The sequence below is a fragment of the Podarcis melisellensis genome (genome assembly GCF_964234715.1).
Source record: "Podarcis melisellensis genome assembly, chromosome: 6".
NCBI lineage: Eukaryota > Metazoa > Chordata > Lepidosauria > Squamata > Lacertidae > Podarcis > Podarcis melisellensis.
In genome coordinates this window covers 2,696,463-2,714,420 of record NC_138538.1, presented here as the reverse complement: position 1 = coordinate 2,714,420, position 17,958 = coordinate 2,696,463, and the positions used below count along the sequence as shown (strand labels likewise).

General features: G+C 47.7%; 1 protein-coding gene across 6 annotated transcripts in view; it reads right to left on the bottom strand.

Annotated features, from left to right (window-relative positions):
* NOL4L (nucleolar protein 4 like) overlaps positions 1-17,958 on the bottom strand; it is a gene marked incomplete at its 5' end in the record, with an annotated part of 134,794 nt that overhangs the window by 46,531 nt on the left and 70,305 nt on the right. The window contains one exon of one of the 6 annotated variants that reach the window (XM_081916832.1): positions 8,264-8,405. The exons of 3 other annotated variants lie outside the window; for them this stretch is intronic. Of the gene's footprint in view, positions 1-6,529; positions 6,753-7,308; positions 7,396-8,263; positions 8,406-17,958 lie in introns of those variants that run through there. 2 more of the 6 variants (XM_081916831.1, XM_081916830.1) reach the window with 2 other exon arrangements.

Sequence of the window (17,958 nt, the reverse complement as noted above, 5' to 3'; positions counted from 1 at the left end):
TCCTTTCAGCCTGAGAGCTCTTTTCCTTTCCTCCCTGAGTTCTCAGGAGCTTTCTCTCTGCTAATCTCTTCTTTCATGTAAACAAACTACAAATGAAACTTTCATTACAAAAAAAGAGCACAAATCCATTACCACGGTCCCTCTCCGGGCTGGGCTCCTCAGCAGCCAACCATGCCATGCCAGGGCTGACACCGGTGAAAGCGACAGCAGCTGCCCTAATCAGCCTGCACAATCTCTTGCCTGGCCTCTCCTGGCCTAACCTTCCTCACCCTCCCCTCTCCTCTCGCTCCCTCCCCACCCCATTCCCCCGCCCAACACTTCCAGCTCACAGGAGCACCCTGCAGTAAAGTTCCACCGATTAGGGTCACGGAATATTGACTCAGCTCCTTTACCGAAAGAGCAACCAAACCCCTGCCAGGTACGTTCATAAGGCAACACCCAGAGAAAGGAGTGGAGCCCAAAGACAGGTGCATGCACACCTTCCACCTGCTCCACTATTCACACTAGACTGATACCCCCATCATGTCCCACCTGGATAAAAGAAAAAAGGCACCTGTCTAGCGACGCATTGCATTTCTGTGACACCCGGCCACCACCCCGGCCCCTCAGCATGGAAAAGAGCTTTGTAAACATCTGTTAAGTCTTCCAGCTTCCCTGATGACACAAAAAAAAAAAAAAAAAAAAAAACAGGGAGGGGAGGGGATACTGGAAGGACCACAGAGAAAGTCTTCCATTCTACTTTTTCTTTCTTTCTAGCCTTCAACTGGAACCTCTTCCATTTTTCTCTGGAATACAGACACCCCACAGAAACCACCTTCAGTGACACAATTATGTTCCAGAGCTCACCATGTAACCCTGCCTGGTAAACGTAAGAAGCAAGTGCTATCAATAACCTGGTTCTTTTACAGCCAGGGTCAATTTTCCTGGGCTGGGCTTATGTTATGTGTGATCCCAAACTCAGGAACACCCTGCCCACCTCCTCCTTCACACCCCAATATTCCTCACAACACTCTGCTCTCTTTTTGGATGCAAATAACCCATTTATTGCCCATTTTGCCATCAACGCAATAGTCCTCCCAAACGATAGACTGCCAGGCGAAAGAGGCGTGCCATTAGTGGAGGCCTGCCAGAGTCCTCTACACCCACACAGGTCAGCAGGACTGGTGAGGGTGGCAGCACCAGTGAAGCTGGGCTCAGACTTTCTCCACACTGCTGCACCTCCACTCGAAAAGTAGTCGCGCAAAGATCCAAAGAGCTGCTTTCGGTACAGCCAAGAGCTTTGACACGCTCTGTGGGATTTCGAGTTTTTTTGCTCTGAACAAGATCAGAGATGCAAAATGCTTGCTTTGAGTGGGAGAGGTGGGAGGGGTCTGCGGGGAGAGATGCTTTTCAAGAGAAGCGTGGTCCTGTTTTTAAATACATATCCCTTTGCTTTGCAGGATATATGTTGCCCTTTATGCACAGAGAGCCTGAGTGTCATTCCCCCACTGGAACAGTTTGCTGTGGTTGCAGCCAGCAAAAGGCCCACCAAGTGTGTCAGGCTGTGTCCATGCATTTGAGATGGAAAGGACACTGGCATGCGCAGAGGGAACTTGTTCTTCAAGACCTGCTCCTGCTGCCCCACTCTCCTTCAAACATGGCCTCCGAGCCCAGAGGAGCAGGAGAGGAAGCCCAGGGACGGTGCTCCCTCTCCCAGTTCTTGCAGCTAACCCCTGGGGCTTGGTGGGTGAACCAAGCAGAAAACTTCCCCTTCCTCACAACATGCCTTCAGAAAAGGGGGAAAAAATGTGATGAGATGTCTGCTCCCTCTCCAAGGCTCCCTGTTGTCAAAAGCAGGTGTGGGGAGAATCTGGCCCCACTACAGCAGAGAGGCTGTGCTTTTACTTCCCCCCACAGGAATGAACAGCAGCCATTCCTCTATCCAGAGTGTAACTAGCAAAACGAGTGCATCAGTGTTACCTGTGACCTATGTGGGGTTTTTTTGTTTTTTTAATGAATTTGCATAGCTGTATGCTCCACCTTGATATCATCCATGGTGAAGGGCAGGATAATATAAAATTTATAAATAAGGCGTGTACTTGAGAAGGGGACTAAGCCTGCACCCCAGCCTTTGGGAAGCAATCCTGCCCTTTCACTGGACAGCCTCACCTCTTCAACCGGGGTGGAGAATGGCCCCCATACCCCATGAGCCAACACTGACTGGTGGGTGGGGCTACCCACCTGTCAATCATCTGACATTATGACATCAGGTGACCGGCAGGTAAGCAGTCCCAACCACCTGTCAAGGTTGACCCCCACAGGGTGGGTGAAGCAGCTTCCAGCAGGATTGAAATCTCCACTCACCAACTGATGAGAGGAAGGTTCGATCCTGCTAGGTCTACTTCACTAGCATGTTTCCCACAGGAAAAGAGCTGGTGAAGGACTGCTCCCTACTCCCAGCCCATCAGCTGATGCCCCCCAGTGTTGGTCAGGTGGATGTGGTTTGGGGGAAATGGCCTCGTGGCCAAACAGGACCTCTGAGTATCCCTGAGTTCTGTTTCTTGGTCACCCCGGAATGTTGGGAAGTGGATTTTATTTATATGATGATGATACTGAGCATTTATATGGTGTTTTCCAGTTTCCAAAGCCACTCACATGCATTATCCAGCAATGTTTAATTCATCTCTGAGGTGAGCAGGTATCATTTGTGTATTACAGATAGTGGGTTGACACTGTAAGGTCCAAACTGGATGCGAAACTAAGGCTGTAATCCTGTACCCACCTGCCCTTCGGAGTGAGCCCCACTGTACCTAATGGGAATTATTTCTGAGTGTGCGTGCATAAGTTTGTGCTGTAACTGTGTCACTTACTGGTTTTTAAAATTAATAATAATAATAGCAGATGTGATGAGATTTCCATGCAGAAGGAAGATTTAACCCTCCCCTCCATTGCACTGGTCCAAGTGAGGAAAGGGGTGCTCAGACTTAGGAACTTTGTGTCAGAGGCAATATTTGAACCAGGAATGCCCTGGTCCACAGCTGAGTCTCTTAACCATTATGCTACTCAGCTCCCTTGTGTATCCATTTCATTTATAAAACGTATTAGTCACTTTCCCTAAAAATAGGCCAAAGCAACACATAGTGTTGAAAACTTCAAAACTAAGTTACTCGTGCCCCTGACAGCGGTCCAATTTTTTAAGAAAAAGGGATGGGGAAACTATGAAAATTGGTGAATCAGCAGCCATGTGTAAGATCTGATTATTTAGAAAACTATTCTAAAACCACATGAGAGATGAGGGGTGGGATGTGAGTCAATAATGTTGTGATAATATGATCCAACCTCTTCTGTAAGGTACTCATTTTATTGTTGTTACTTAAAAAAACAAATTAACAAGGACAGAACAGCACAAGGTAGCACTAAACAGAGGGACAGTGAGCAGCCACAAGGAATATTTCATCTAAGCAGTAACAACCACCACTTCTCCAAGTTATCAAGCATTAAACACAGTCTTGTGAGCATGTCTAGAAGATACTGAGCCACATTTAACCAAGGCATAACTACTTCAGTCCACAGAAAAGTGCATTCGATAGAAAGGGAAATTCTTTTGACTCCAAGCGCTGGGGGCTGTTACACCAGCCAGCCGATATTGCACCTGGAAGCCTAGAAGCCCGATGGTATCACCAATGAAGCCCAGTGGCCATACCCAAAAACCACACAAATGGACAAAGAATGCTACCTGCTTTTACACTACACAAATCACATGCAGCAAAAGCCTTTCTGACAGGTTGGCTAATGTGTGCTGCTCTTCACAGCAAGCCCTACTCTCATCATTATCCATTGCATGAAACTGTACCCCTCTTGGGTGTAACAGAAGAGAATCTGCTCAGGAACACTGTACCAGCTAAGACATTAAAATATAAGAAATGGAGCTGGAAGCATTACTTGATTAATCAATTATAATACATTAGCTGCAGATGTATTTTAATCAGAGCTGTCAGCCCTGAAAGAATGTTCAGTGCTGATAGTCTCTTTTGGGGGGAACACCCAAGCCATGCATTAAAAGGATTTTGAAAACAATACATGATATGCCTTTTATTTATTGTAAAGGAATAATCACTTTCATTGAATAATATGCTCAAAATACCACCTACATTGAGACAGAGGTAATTGTTGTAATCAGCTTAACATTAACGGTTGATTAATTACTTAAAAACATTATAAAGAAATTTGACTAACACCTCTTGATCCTGAACACTTTTACTTGAGAAAGAGGCATATTAAACTTATTTCCAAATTGTATTTACAGGGCAATTCTATACATGTCTACTCAGAAGTAATTCCTATTAAGTTCAATGAGACTTACTCCCCGGTAGGTATATACAGGAATCCAAATATATAGATTTCATATGGGCATACTTGATATTTGCTAGATTCACTATCACCCTCAATTCCTGTCCTTTTCCAGATCAGAAAGAGACAGATATTTAAACATGAAAAGTATTCCATATGTCACTGCTCGAAGCAAAAAAGGAGCAAACTCTACAGAAAAAAGGTTTCCAAATTTCTGCCTCCAGGCATATTTAAAGCGAACACTGTTGGGAAGGGAGGGAACAGGGCTACAAGCCATGCCAGGGGAAACTGCTGTCAGACAGGCTTTCAAAACTGCCCTTCCTGAAGCTCGAAGGCTTTGCTTAGCCTTCAGCAGGCGAGAACTGGCACCCAGTTCCAAAGTCCATTAGAGCCAAGAAATATGGATTCATTTTATTTGAATTGCTAACCTGCTCACACCCCTCAAGCTCAGGACAGATTAAAACGTTTAAAAATGGTTGAAAAGCAGGCAGATTATCCACACTCTTCAGTATTAAACGAAAAGATGGGACAATACAACCCAAAGTGGCTCAGGTTTTGACATGCCACATGGGGAAGGAAATCCCACAGATAGTAGGAAGCGACCCAAAATACCTCTTTATATGTCTTCCTGTACAAACTTGGTTCTCGAGAGGGAATAGTCAAGTGAGTATTTGGGGGAGGTCTAAAAAATTGTGAGGCTATCAATAAAATCCTCGGAGTTACACACCCAGGTGCCATGAAAATCCATCTAGGTTTAGCCAAGGCTCAAGTTCCTGCTCTGCCATGGGCTCAACAGTATCAGTCTCAACAGAAAAATGGGAGCACAATGAGAGTTGTAGCCTGGGGGGGGGCTCACTGGTTTTTTTGCCCCAGGTGAACCCCATAAGGGGCGCCATTGAGGCAGTGTGTGTACACAAATGTGCGTGGGGGTGCCAATCTGCATCTTTGACCCAGGTGAAATAACACTTAGTTTCGGCCCTGGCAAAGAATATGAAATCTCAATGTGGGCACTAAAAAAAAAAGTCTTCTAACTTGAAATGACACGTTCTGGAGTAAACAAGTGAATTAGAAAACTTTGCACACTTTGCTAGGGAAAACTTTGCACACTTTGCTGGTGACTATCTGAGTGATAAAACATGAACAGTATTTGCACTGCAGATGAGGGACTTGTTGAACTCAAATAGGCACTGGATTCAATTTTACAGAGGAAAGGATTCATTTAAAGCAGAAGAGGAAAATAGGCATTTGACAGTTACCACCTACCCTACCTTAATGGAAATGTTCCCTACCATCCCAAGTCCAAACTCTCCCCTTTGCCCAACCTATACTCTGCCAACAGTTCACTGTCTGTTCCACCAAATATTAAGGGAAGTGACATTACTGCCAAGAAACTATTAGCATGTGACGCCTGTTCCATTGTTCCTCCACCCAGCTGGGGAGAAAAAACACAGGAAGTAAATAGCAGACCTGAGAAAGGGTTTGCAAAAACAGAGCCAGAAATATTTCCCATTAAGAAAAGTACTCTTCGCAACACAGCATCAAGGCTTGCTTTTGAAGAGCCTTCCCCTTACCCACAGATACACTCATTCCTGGGGACTTTTCGCCTTCCTTTTCTGCACCACCCCTTCTCTCCCACCCACCCCAACCTCCCGCCCCCCAAGCTCAGGCAGGGAAATCTTGACGGAGTGTTTGCAACGAGCTGGTGCCCGGAGGTTGCTGCCTGAAGCAGGGATTGACCCATAAAGCCCAGCTTTACCTCCGGGGAGAAATCTATTTCCAGTCCAATCCACCCACCCCCACCCAAAAGGGGAGGAAGAGAGCTGGAGGAGGAGGAGGAGCGCCATGGCAGAGAGAGAGAGAGAGAGAGAGAGAGAGAGAGAGAGAGAGAGAGAGAGAGAGAGAGAGAGAGAGAGAGACCCCCGCCCCTCCTACTCTCCAGGTGGAAAGGAGATGATGGAGGGAAGGCTAGGGAAGGGAAGGGGGGTGTCTCTCCCTGCGCCTAGGGTGGGAAAGGGAAAATCGATGCTGGAGAGAAGGAGAAGCAGCTCCCTGGGCGAATTGATGGGTCTGGAGCTCCCCATTGATCTGCCTTCGCCGCCGCCTCTCCCCACTTTCTTCTTTCTGCGCTTTTGTGCTCTTCCGGGGAGGGGAAGATGCTGGCGAGGGAAGGGAAAGGAGGAGAAGGGAAGGACGCGCTAACCTTAACCTTTCTCCAGGCATCGGGCTCATTAGAGACGCTAATGAGAGGCCGCTGGGGGGGGCGGGTTGTCTCTAGGTGCTGAAGAGGGGAAGACGAGGCCGAGGCGGTTCGGTTCGGGTAGCTGTCTGGGAAGGAGGGTCGGTAGGTAGAGGAGTCGTGGGGGCCAGTCTGGAATCAGAACGCACGAGGGAGTTTTCAAAAACGGCGAGATTCCGCCCCTCCTCCTTCGAGCCAACGGGACCCCGGCCCGCCGGCCCCGATCCACGCATTACCAGCCTCACAACTCCGAGCGCCGCGTCTGGCTCCCCGGCTGGCTGCGCGCAGATTCCGCGCGAGGGCACCCACCGACTCACCCCGGCCAAAACGCCAGCAAACTGTCAGGCGAGCCCTGCCCGACACGCAGCACTTTGTAACTACTTTTCACACGCGCGCACAAACCCAGCGCCCCGCTCTTGCGCGCACAAGGAGAAATGCGGTGTTACTACTACAAACTCATCCACTTCACAGCTGCCCACGTTCCAGTGGGACAGGTCACAGGAGTGCGCCTGCAAAAGGAACTCTCCAGCAACTGTTGTAACACTCGTGGGATAAGTTCCCTGGTGTGCATCCACACATGCACACACCCCTCACTCCCACCCAGTAAAGTCCTCGCAACTTCCTTCCTGGAGACGGGCCCCAGGCCGTCCTCCATTGTATCTACCCGTAGTACACGGAGCAGCCGCCCACCACCAGGTCCTCCTCCCCTGCCCTCCTCCGTGTACACACAGAGCCCGAGCAACCTGTCAACAATCGCAGGGCGCGCGGCTGCTCCTCCACGAGTTCAGTCCGGCATTCACACGCCCCCTGTCCCCTTCCGCCTCCACGCGCCTCCCATCCCTCCCCCCCGCCCTGCCAGGCATCGCTGAACACTCTTCTTCCACCTCTTGCCGTTGGACCCCCCCCCCACCGATTCTCCCCCCCCCCACCCCGTGCATTCCAAGCGCAGAGTGTATGCGGCCCGTTGGCTAACTCCAAACGGACACCCCCCCTCCCCGTTCCTTGAGCGCGCTCCTCTCTCCGCGTCCCCACCCCGCAGCCGCGGCTTTTCTTCCTCCGCTCCCCCATCCGAGGATCCCGGGAATTCCTATAGTGGCAAGCAAACAAAAGCGCACCCCCTCCGATCAAGGACGCGCCCCTCCAGTCGCAGGCGGCTCGGCGCTCCCCTCCAATAAACTTGCCTCCGCCCCTTCCGTGCCCACACGCCCCCTTCCCACCCCCACGCGTGGCCGCCCCCTGGAAAAAGGCGCCCGGGAGTGTAAAGCGCTTTGGCTGCCGGAAAGTGAAACAAGAGAGCGAGCGCGGCCAGGGCAGCCCCGCCGCCCCCCATCCCTCCTCTAGCGGCCACCTCTCGGGGGTCTTCCACCCGCACGCCCAATTCGCCGGCGCACACCCCGGGGTCGCCAGGGCTTTCCGGACGCTCCTCCTTGGGTACGCACACCTTCCTCTCTCTGCGCGCCCCCAGTGCCAGGCTAGCCTGGGTTCAACTCGACCACCACCGCCTCCCGGGGTGGGGGAATGGTTGGCTGGCCCCAAGACCCACAAGTTGCCCCCCCCCCCGCCAAGACCCGCTGCTTTTTCTCGTGGCAGGGCGCACGGAGCGCGGCGCGTCCGGGGACGCACGGCCCTCTCTCTCTCTCCTCCCGTTCCCTGTGGCCGGGGCGGCCCGTCTCCTGCCCGGCCCCAGCCATCGCCTACCTGCTGCGGGGCCGCTGCGGCGCCTGGGGCCCGCCGCCGGCCTGCGCCAGCCCTGGCCGAGAGAGAAGGGGGCGCTCCGGGGAAGGCTGACAGCCAGCTGCTGCCCGAGGAGGAGCGCCCCGCCGGGAGGGGAGCGGAGAGGAGAGAGGAGGGCTGGCACTGCGGAGCGCGTCACTCCCGGATCGGGGGGAGGGGGGAGCGAGAGAGAGAGAGAGACGGGGAAGAGAGGGCTGGGGGAGGGGGGACACAGGCAGCCTGAGCCTCCTACACGCATCCCGGGAGGGGGGGGGGAGACCAGGAGGCGGAGGAGGCGGCGCACGCCCTGTCGGAGACACATAGGCGCACACACCGTGCGCGCAAGGAGGCGAAAGCCAGAGGGAGACGCTGTGTTGTGCCGCCGGAGGGTGGAGAGAAAGAAACGGGGAGAAACTCACGAGGAGAGGAGGAGGCAGAGAGGGAGGGAGGGAGGGAGAGGAGCCCGTCCATTTTCTAAAGAGCGGCCTGGACTCCTTGCCGGGAAGGATGATGGAAGGCAGGTACCAGGCATCCTGCGGGAAGGGCAGGGCTGGATGTGCCCTGCAAGGAAGAGGGGCGCTCGCGGCAGGTTATTCACAAGGGGCGCTCGCTCAGACACACACCGGTCCGTGGCACTTTTCCGGGGACTGCCCACCTTCAAGTTCTTGCTTACAGTGGTACCTCAGGTTAAGAACTTAATTCGTTCTGGAGGTCCGTTCTTAACCTGAAACTGTTCTTTACCTGAGGTACCACTTTCGCTAGTGGGGCCTCCTGCTGCCGCAGCACGGCAATTTCTGTTCTCATCCTGAAGCAGAGTTCTTAACCCGAGCTACTATTTCTGGGTTAGCGGAGTCAGTAACCTGAAGCGTCTGTAACCTGACGTACCACTGTACTTGGGAGCAAGTTCATAGGCCAGCCCAGTGGCGTAGCGTGGGGGGTGCAGGGGGGGCCGGCCGCACCGGGCGCAACATCTGGGGGGTAGGGGTAGGGGGCGCAAATCCACGGGTTAGGGGGCGCAAATTACTTGCCTTGCCCCGGGTGCTGACAACCCACGCTACGCCACTGGGCCAGCCCAATACAGTTTGGTGCCGGCGGCAGGAAATCCAAATGGCTTTACTCAACAAGGGGACACAATCCACCATGCAAAGCAGAGAATGACAGCTCTCATTATTTCAGCAAGAGCTTCCAGATGAATTGTGCTCCATGGGACCAGACCTTTTGCCACATGTGTGTTGAAGGTGTTTCTCTGATATGACATGTCAGGATGTGCAGTAGTTGTTTGCTTAAGGCTGCCAATAACTGCATAGGTATTTGAATGCCTAAGCTAAGGGCATGACCCCTGGCCTCTCCTGGCCTAAACTCAACACTATTTGTTTCAAATAAATTACTTTAATATTATTCAATAGGACTTGCAGCTTGCCTCCAATCAGAGGGATGAAGCCCCTTCTTTGTAAAGAAAGTTGAAGTTGGAGCAGTTTGAAGTGGAATTCAAAATCTACATTAAACTGTAAAGTTGTCATTTGGTTTCCATGCCTCCCAATGTTTGGGTTCTGCTTGTCCCGCCAATTTCTCCTGGGAAAATCCACTTTTTACTGCTGAATCAAAGCAAATGTCAATTGGGTAGAAAGCAACGAGGCAAAGTGAAAACCTCTTGGACCCCTGCTTTCTAGGCAGGGGACAAACAAACCATGGACGAGCCCTTTGAACCAGCAGGAAAACCAGTTTGGTTGCTGAATGTATCCAGATGCCACAGACATGAGGAGAGATGCAAACCTGTTTCGGATTGTGCTGGAAGCAAATGTTAATGGAGGTGAACTCTTAACATGCAGTTCCATGTTAAGTTCATGCTTGGTGCACCTCTGGAACTTAAGTGACATCCAGGACCTAAGGTGGGATACAACTGTTGTTGAACAGGTTTGGAACAGTGAGCACGGTGCTATCCAATTCAACATATATTCAAACCAACATATAACTGGACAATTGCCAAGAAAGTCCAAAGAGGAAATTTCCCCAAAATGAAGGAGCTGATTAAAAGGATGTTGAAGGGGAAAGTGTATAGGATTAAATCTCCCCAGAATGCTTGGGAATGCTTAAAACCACAGATAGTAAGATTACAACAGGACTATATAACATAAACAAGGAAAGGTACCACTTAGAGCCAGGAGCTTTTTCTCTAATGGTACTGGTGTTTTGGACAAACTTTTTCACTGGTGGCGCAGAAAATTCAAAAGGCCCCATCCATATTGGCATTCTATCAGCTGTTGAAGATACACCAGTCGAGGCAAGCATTCCCCTGAACCTGAACTTCCTGAACAAATTGTTTTAATTGTTGTTCAGCTACATTCTTTTTAACTGGCTTATTTAATGTATATCTTAATTATGGGTGTTTTCAATGCTTTGAGGGAATTGTTTTATTGTGTGTCTTAATGATGTATGGGTTTATAATTGATTTTATACTTGTAAACTACTTAGAAGCCATTTTTGTATCTAAGCAGCATACAAGCAGAAAAAACAACAGGATGCTGATCAGAGTCAAGGAAGCAATTGGAGGATATTAATAGGGCTACTAGACACGATGGCTATGTTTTGCCTCTACTGTCAGTGACACTATGCCTCTAAATACTGGTTGTTGGGAATCACAAATGAGAAGAGTGCTATTGTGCTTAGGTCTAGCTTTTAGGCTTCCCATTGAAATCTGGTTGGTCACTGTGAGAACAGGATGCTAGACTAGGTGGGCCATTGGCCTGATCCAACAGGCTCTTCTTACGTTCTTCCATTCTTATGAACGTTCACTTCAGAAAACAGAAGTCTTGTTCCAATGAGAACAAGCAGGACCACAAGCTCCGATTAAATAAATTCAAGAGATGAAAATAAAAGTAGTCAAGGAGCACATTGCTAAAAACATGAAGACCAGCTACCAAAAAATCTTTAAATATATTCAAACAGGACATTAGCTAGAGAGGCCTTTGGAGCATTAGATGGCAAAGGTGTGCTAAAGGAGGAGAAGGAGATTGCAGCTGAATGAATTATTTGCATCTGTTCTCAAAACAGTAGATATAAGAACTAAGGCAAACAGCAGTAACAAGAGACAAAGTTTTAGACCTTATCAACAACTTAAAAGTGAGCAATTGACTTGGGGGAATGGGTTCTCTGCAAGGCCAAACATGCATGGAAAAAGGGGGGGGGGAGAGGCAATTACAAGCTGCAAGTTTAGCTAAAGTAGAAGGAACCAGGGTGCAGTTGTCCACAATGTTGCTTTGGGAATATGAAGCAGAGGCAGCACTTTTGCCACCTGCTGTAGTGGTCACTAAACCCATACTGTGTTCTGCAAATACATTTGTAAATAAAATACATTACAGCGATTCATACATATGTGGCGTTCTCTCATCCCAAGAAAGTTAAACACTGCCTGTCACACTGCCCCTAAACCTCTCAAGGTGTGTGTGACCTTGTTTCCACATTTAGGACCCAAAAGGGATCATAGCGAGTTGTGCTGGACTGAAAGAGAAAGGGTTCGGGGGGGTGAGGGTTGAGAGCGTGGGTCTTAGAGGACATGTGTCGAGAAAAGACTGGAGAAGCTGCCTCTGGGTGGTGGCGCTGGGATTAGGGAGAGTCTAGTTGCAGTGGATAAGTGGGTCAAATGAGGCTAAGGTGGTTCAAGAAAATAATAGCCATGGGTGGGAGGAGGACCATGAGAACTGGCAACCACATACATTCGGAGGAAGGAGGACAAACAGCCATGGGAGACAAAGCATTATTTATCAAGCAGAGCAGGGGTATTGGCACCTCTCCCAAAAGTGGGGGAACACATTTCAGCTGCCACTGCAGAAGCGGCAAGTCATTCCATCAACTGTCCTACTGACACTTTTTTTTTTATTAACCAACCTTTCTCTGTGGCCACTTGTCTTTGTGGTTCCTGTGCTGACCCCCCAGCAAAGTGACCCCCTACACTGTCACTCTGAGACATGAAAACTACTGCCGAGGCAAGAATTCAAAGTCCAATCCACCAAATTACTCATCTGCAAAACAACAGAGAGCCCTGCTTGGTGTGACCTAAGAGGAAATTCCTCCCCCAAAAATCTGGGTCTTAAAGGAGAAAGTGAGTAAAGGAAAAGCAGCCTGATGAACAGAGAGCAAGAGCACCAATGTTGGGGAAAGACACAGAGATAGGAAAAGGCATTGGAGGCAAAGCGGCTGATGAGAAGTGAGATCTTGAGAAAGGACAAGGGAAGGAGGTGGCATGAGCAAAGCAGTGGGGAGGGGGAGATGGGTTTATTTGAGGAACTGGATACACATCTCCCTGCCATGCATTCACTGACCTGTCATTTCCTGACAAATCTCAGCACAGGTTTTTACAAGCACCCTGCTGCCGTCCTGCATGGATGCTTACCCCCATCTACGTACGGAAGGCCAGGCAGTTGCCAATACCCACAATTATACCCCTTATTTGATCAGTGCAGTTTATGGGACCAAAAGTCTTACTCTTTTGAGAATCATTGCCCTGTGCTAATGGGATCCTGGAGGACTTCTTTGTTTGTTGCTCAGTTGCATGAACTGGTGCCAGGCATAAAAAGCCCAAGGCGGTTACATTTAAATTGGGAAGAGGAGATTTCTTTAAAAATGAGAGGATTAGTTAAAAGTAACTTGAAAAGAAAAGTCAGACCTGTTCTGTTCTTTCAGGAAGCTTGGAGGTTAAATGAACCTAGTTGAATAAATAAAATATATAACACAGATCAGATCAGAAAGGCTACAAACAAGCCGACAAGGATGCCAGTGTGGTTATATAGCACAGACAAGGAAGCTGTAAAATCCAAGGAGGCTTCCTTTAAAAAGCGGAAGTCGCGCCCAAATGAGGAAAACAAAATGAATAATGCCTGAGCTTCCTTCGCCTAACAGTAAGCCAAGCACAAAAAGAAGGAGAAGGCCACATTTCTGAAATATATTATATGTATTACATAGATATATAAAAAGCAGTATAACAATTTGAACACATCTGTAGCAGGAAACCATTCAATGACAAAGGAGTGGAAGTGGGTGGGGAGATTTTAAAGATCATCAAATGAATTCTTCAATCAGCCTATTTATGCCATTTTAAAAAATAATTCTCTGTTTTACGTCCTAATTTTTTTCTGGTGCTTTTACATTGATTTTGGTTGTTTATGGTATTGAGGAAGGGGCTGTTTTATACAGCTGTTTTAATTCTACACTGTTTTGGTAGAACACTGCTAAAAAGTGGTACATAAATTCCATGTCAGTCTTCCCTGTAGAAGCTGTTGCAGAACTCACACCTGAGCTACTGTTTTAAGGGAGGACATAACTATGACCATGATTGAGCTGATCTGCTAAGTAGACCGGATGTACTTGTTGCCCCCCACCCCACCCCACCCTGCCAGGCTCTCCCCCTGCAACCTTTCCATTGTCAATGCAAGCAAGCAGAAGGTCTCCAGTGATCAACCTAGAACGAGAATCTTGCAGTTACACATAATACTTCTACTCAATGCAAAGAGTCACAACACGCCATCACAGGTGCTGACACCGTATCTTGCACCTTCAGGCGAACTGCTACAAAGCTCCTACTCTCAGTTTCACTAACTGTGTACAGTATGTGTATATATCCGTGCCTATCCAGATGCAGATCTAGATATAATATGTTTTGTAATAACATTTGTTCAGCCCGATTTTTCCAATTCCTGCAGTGCAAAGGTTCTGCAAAAGTTAATCAAGAGCAAAGGGCAGTGGAGAAAAAAACAAAAATACAAACAATTATATAGTAGCTTCCTTTTGCAAACATGATTAAGGGAGGCCCTGGTGGTCATTACAAGAGATCTTGGGTTCCCAAGAGAGTGATTGACTCACAAAATGAGTCTGTGCTAGTCACTTGATGTCCTTGTGCCTCTGGAAAAAAAGTTAATAGATACATAGCGGAATATGTTAGGCTTCACATTGTCAACCAGCTGTCCTAAGTAATGAACTTTAGAAATGTAAGCCTTGCATAAGACCAGTTAGGAGGGGAAAACATATCCCATATTTTAGGGAACGCCTTAGAATCATAGAATCATAGAGTTGGAAGAGACCACAAGGGCCATCGAGTCCAACCCCCTGCCAAGCAGAAAACACCATCAGAGCACTCCTGACATATGGTTGTCAAGCCTCTGCTTAAAGACCTCCAAAGAAGGAGACTCCACCACACTCCTTGCCAGCAAATTCCACTGTCAAACAGCTCTTACTGTCAGGAAGTTCTTCCTAATGTTTAGGTGGAATCTTCTTTCTTGTAGTTTGGATCCATTGCTCCGTGTCCGCTTCTCTGGAGCAGCAGAAAACAACCTTTCTCCCTCCTCTATGTGACATCCTTTTATATATTTGAACATGGCTATCATATCACCCCTTAACCTCCTCTTCTCCAGGCTAAACATGCCCAGCTCCCTTAACCGTTCCTCATAAGGCATCGCTTCCAGGCCTTTGACCATTTTGGTTGCCCTCCTCTGGACACGTTCCAGTTTGGCAGTGTCCTTCTTGAACTGTGGTGCCCAGAACTGGACACAGTACTCCAGGTGAGGTCTGACCAGAACAGAATACAGTGGCACTATTACTTCCCTTGATCTAGATGCTATACTCCTATTGATGCAGCCCAGAATTGCATGGGCTTTTTTAGCTGCCACATCACACTGTTGGCTCATGTCAAGTTGGTGGTCAACCAAGACTCCTAGATCCTTTTCACATGTACTGCTCTCAAGCCAGGTGTCACCCATCTTGTATTTGTGCCTCTCATTTTTTTTGCCCAAGTGCAATACTCACATGCAAACTTCCTCCTACATTTTTGTCTTCAAAAGTGGCCCTGCTTAAACAGAAAGGCCCTCTTCAGATACCTTGGACTACTAACAGAGGTTTAAAAAGTGGCTAAGAGATGCAAGGCCTTCCCAATGCCCCCCCCTGTGAAATTTGCTACCTAGGGAAGCCCACCCAGACTCCTACAAAAGACTGATAAAAACTGTAACGCCTAGTCAACTAGTTAGCTATACTGATTAAAATATTCTGACTAAAAAGTGTCCCCCATTAACTGCGCTACAAATGTTAACTTTTTAATAACCATTTTAATGCAATGATCTGGATGACAGTTTCTATTGCAGAAGAGTTACGTTCTCCTATGCGAGAAAAGAGGAAGTCCCTCTTCTAAAATGATACTGAGGGAAATCTTCTTAATTGCTTTTACTTTTCTGTATTTTGTATTTTTTGCTTTTTTCTTCTCTTTTTCCCCTCATTTTTTCTTTCTCATTTTTGTAACTTTTTGAAACTTTGATAAATATTATTATAAAAAATAAAATAAAATAAAATAAAATGATACTGCTGAGTACTAGAGTACCATCTACACTCTTGGAGATGGTTTAAGATTGCAGCTAGTGCATAACGCAGCAGTCACAGTGTCTTGGTGGACCTGATGGACCTGAAATTACATAACATCAATTCTCAGACACTTGCACTGGCTGCCTACTTGCTACTGAGCACAATTCAAGGTTTTGGTTCTGACATACAAAGCCCTGGATGGTTTGGAGCCATCACCGCAAGGAGTGCCACTCCCAATGTTGTCCATTCGCACAACTTGAGGTCTCATTTGCACATTCATGGAGGTTTAGGCTGCAATCCTATACTCATTTACTTGGGGCTTACTTCTGAGTAGGCATGTATAGGACTGCACTACCAAACAGTCAACTAAGACATAACATGCTTATTTTCCTCAAGCCTCTGGGTGGAAAACTGGTTGCTGATTCATTGTTCTGGAATTTAGCTGTCGCTAAATGGCCTTATTGTTGTTTACTTTTGTTATTTAAATTAATAGTTTAATTTTTAATGTGTCTTCAGGTGTCTTGAGGGGGGCTTCCATATGTGAAAGGAAATAAACAGTACAGTGGTACCTCAGGTTACATACGCTTCAGGTTACATACGCTTCAGGTTACAGACACCACTAACCCAGAAATAGTGCTTCAGGTTAAGAACTTTGCTTCAGGATGAGAACAGAAATCGTGCTCCGGTGGCACAGCAGCAGCAGGAGGCCCCATTAGCTAAAGTGGTGCTTCAGGTTAAGAACAGTTTCAGGTTAAGTACAGACCTCCGGAACGAATTAAGTACTTAACCCGAGGTACCACTGTACTTTTTTAAAAAAGCCTTTTGTAGGAAGATCATGATATTATGTAGGGGGAATGGGAGTTCATGTTTTGTGTCCCAGCAATGACGACTGTTTTCAACTGTGTTCTCTGCAGCCACAACACACAGATGGGACCAGGAAATGTTTAGCACGAATAGCAGATTCAAGACACGCAGGCCACCCAACTACCTTTAGCATTTCAGGAATGGGGAGAGATGAGCACAGGGCACAAATCCTCCCCAGCACAAAACAATGTTCAGCTCCCACTCACTTCACTAGCTTTCTATAATATCCAGTCTTGCTACTCCCACCACCCTGCCCTCATGCCTTTCGTTTGAAGAAAAATGCCTCTTGAAGATATTCTCTAAATTTGGCGCCTGCACCAGGTGTGACCGCCTGCTCCATTCCTAACACACCTCAAATTCCAACGGAAGTCAGGGGAGGGTTTGGGATAAGCAAGAGAGGAAGGGCTGGGTCCTGCCATGGCAACTCTGTCTCTTAAAATAGCTCTAATGGGTCTTGGAAATCCATAGCAACCAGCGCGAAGCCTAACAGGGACATGTGGTATCTGAGTTCCAACGGCAGCTACCGCCGTGTTCTTGCTGACAAAATGACCTCCTCTTGGGCTGCTGCCCAGGAAGGTTCCAAAAATGTTCCAGTACTCCCTTTAACTTCGGTTGCTGGACCCCACGCCAAAACAAGGCTGGGGGCTTTATATCACAAACAGGTAGTTCAGATCTGATTTTGCTGTGCCCACAACTGTCCACACACACCCTTTTTTTTGGACTTGGATATGTTGTTTAATAATCTTGTTGTACATAGTATTATGGGTTTTGTACATTCTTGTATTATTGTTTTGCTATGTTATGATGAAATAGTTTTTGTAGTGTTTGCTTGAAATGCATCCCTGTCTCTTTGTTGAGAGCTACTTTGGGCATGCACAAAGCTATTTTGATACCTGAGCACGTGAATTTCCCCCCCCAAGGTAAGTATGCAAAAGCATACTGAAAACATGTGCCCTTTGCAAGACAGGCAGGTATCAATTTCAACCTGATTTTGTTTTGCTTTCTTCTTAGCACGGATGTCCTGCACAAGAGTAATATTCAGCTTTGGCAAACTACTCTTTGCAGGATCGGGGGTGGTGGCAATATCCCAAACATTTAGGAATGCTCCACAGGCCACCATAAGAGTTAAAACTTCAACCATGCATTCCCCACCACCACCCAAAAAAATACAGGAGCAATAAAATACCAAAATATGATAATGAGGTCTTGCACAAGACATCCGTACTAAAAAATTTAAAGAGAAAAGTCCAACATATGCACCACAATTACAGTCTCCAGCTTAATCGCCCTCCAACTGAGTGTATGGGGGTCTTCAGAGAACTGTTCCAAAGTAGGCATGCATTCAGCATGCAGTGATAAATGAAAATGGGTATTGGGGGCTACCACAAAGAAAGCAGCTAGGTGGTGCTCAGGTATGGAGCAAACAGAAACAGAGGTGTTACAATAGAGACCACCCACTGAAACATCACCACACC